This window comes from Aplysia californica, unplaced genomic scaffold, assembly GCF_000002075.1.
Source record: "Aplysia californica isolate F4 #8 unplaced genomic scaffold, AplCal3.0 scaffold00017, whole genome shotgun sequence".
NCBI lineage: Eukaryota > Metazoa > Mollusca > Gastropoda > Aplysiida > Aplysiidae > Aplysia > Aplysia californica.
In genome coordinates this window covers 1,396,398-1,398,848 of record NW_004797287.1, presented here as the reverse complement: position 1 = coordinate 1,398,848, position 2,451 = coordinate 1,396,398, and the positions used below count along the sequence as shown (strand labels likewise).

The 2,451-nt window shown below is 44.6% G+C and overlaps 1 long non-coding RNA gene across 2 annotated transcripts in view; it reads left to right on the top strand.

Annotated features, from left to right (window-relative positions):
• Window positions 1-62: 62 nt before the first annotated feature.
• LOC118478246 overlaps window positions 63-2,451 on the top strand; it is an 11,470-nt gene continuing 9,081 nt past the window's right edge. The window contains exon 1 of one of the 2 annotated variants that reach the window (XR_004858912.1): window positions 63-390. This is a non-coding gene — a long non-coding RNA (uncharacterized LOC118478246). Of the gene's footprint in view, window positions 710-2,451 lie in introns of both variants that reach the window. The other variant, XR_004858911.1, reaches the window with a different exon arrangement.

Genomic DNA, 2,451 nt, shown 5'->3' with positions numbered 1-2,451 from the left:
CCTCCCCACCTCTTCCCATCCCCTCCCCTCCACCTCCTTTCCTCACCCTCCTCACCCTCCCCGTTCACCACGCGAGTGTGGGATCGGGGGACTGTAGCACCAGTATTGATGTTGCTGCCGATGCTGCTGATGTCGCTGCTACTGCAAGTGGTTCTGATGCTGTAACGTCGCTTTGCCGCTCATCCGTTGAAGAAGAAGTGGAGGAGGAGGAGAAGAAGAAGAGGATCGCGTGGGTCAGTTGGCCAGGAACGCGCCGGGTGTACAAGAATTTTCCCGCTCTTCAGTGCGAGTGTCGGGGCAGGTCGAAGCACATCGTATGCTTGGAGGAGAGACCACGTGACAGTCCCATTGTCCTGTTGTACCTATACCCCTAGTTATTTATTCACCCTTGTGAGTACTCTTCCATTCTAGTTGCCTTTGATAGCTATGTATGCTTTTTTTCTTTGCCTGCTCCGGGTTTTTTTTAGCCGACAACGCCATTGCGAGAGAGCATGAGTGATGCTTCAGTGTCTGCCTGCCCGCGGTGCCGGTTTGTTTCTCTTTTTTTCCCCTGCATATTTTTGTGATGCCTGTTGCGGGCTGTGCTTAGTGCTCTGAAGGCGATTTCTGAAAGGATTTCGGGAGCTGTGGAGAGTGATCCTGAGTGTTGGGTGTGTCTATCTCATCTCCGACGTCTGTGCTTTCACTGTTCACGTTTCTGGTCACATCGGTGAGTAGACAGACCGGGCTTTCTTCTGCGTGAGGATAATCAAGGATGGCTGGCCATTATCGATGTTATCTATCGTTCGAGAGGTTTTGTTTGCGATGAAGAAATTGAGAGGAAGAACTGGTACAGATAAGTTTGAGTACTACGGAATGTGAAGAGACGTGACATAATAGAGTTTTGTTGATTTGTATAGAGAGAGCATGTTATCTTTTTAACATCAAGAAAGTCCTAGATAATTACAAATACAAAACCAATGCCCACCTCCACTTTTGCTTTTTTATCTGTACATGTATCATCTTGACGCGGCCGTAGACGTCCACCTGTCTAAGACAAGCACTTTCCTCTTCGGTAGTGGGTGGCTTTCTGGACATACTAGACTGTACTTACGTCTTTTCGCCTCGTGTGAGTGAAAGATAGGAAACCATTTTTTTTCGATAGGTTGCTTACAAAACATTTAGAGAAATAACCAACCATAACATGTGCATACTACCACCACCCCTCCCCCAAGCAAACAAGTAAGGAATTGACTCTTTTTAAAATCGCCTAACTCGTTCTCGTGATTCAACAGTATCAAAATCAGTTAATTTTGGGCTCAGAAATTATGATATAATTTTGCCTTAAACCTATTGTGGCTTCTAAAATAACATGTGGAATAGGAAGAGATAGTGGGCATGTTTACAGGATCCCGTCGATAGTCTTTGCTTACCACTTTGTTATTGCTTCTTTTTGAACTTGTTTTTATGTGGGTGTTTAGACGCTCCCATCGACACAATTGAGACCTTTTAGAGTGACAGTCCGAGCTGAGAGGGATACAACATCCGAGCAGATGAAGACAGAGCTGAGAGGGATACAATATCTGAACAGAAAGATCGAGCTTCTGTTCGATCTGGGAATTAGTCACTTCAGTCTACCTTTTCAATCTCTGAAGTCGAAATTCAGCCCCAGCCCCTCTCACACTCTCCCCTCCCCCTCTCCCTTCCCATTTATCTTCCCCTATCTTCACTTCCTCATCCCTCAGACCGAACCTCTTCACTGCTGTATAAGCGTAGTATATATATGCATTCGCTGAAGTTTATGTTCTCCAAAATGAATCATATTGTTCTACTCTTTACCCATAGAGAGAAGTTTTGGAGATGTAACAAACACTCGTGCAGTTCAGTATTCTTAAATAATGGGAAAGTTACTACGACTTGGTTTCAACCTCTCTGGAATGATAATTTTATTCATCCTATCTAAACAAGCACTGCTAGATGTCCTGGCAATGACCGGGTTAAGGACTTATTGTGCAATCGTGTGAACTATGTACGTAACCTTTAATCGGTAAATGTGGTGGGTGGGTTTGGGAAAACCACATTATGTATCTTTGCTTCTTTTTTTCCCCCTTTGTTGTGTAGGAGGTTGGAGGGCCCTACTGCCACTTGTAAACCCTACTTCTTTTCCTTCCCCCTGTTGTTTCTGTCTGTCTTACTTTGTCCCACCACTTAATGACCGTTATTGAATCGATGTGCATCTCTGAACTCTGACACCTGACGCGGTCTCTCCGTTGTTTCTGTGTACTCATCTTGCTATTTTCCTACAATAAATGATCGCTATCTTGTCGACGTTAGTCTCTTTACTTTAAATTCTATACACAAAGTAGGCCTTCGTAAAATGGGCAGCGTAATGTAGTATCGCCATAGATAGATGTCATTGATACTCAAAACAGTACCGAGTACATCAGAGAGAAATACCCCCCCCCCCCTTTC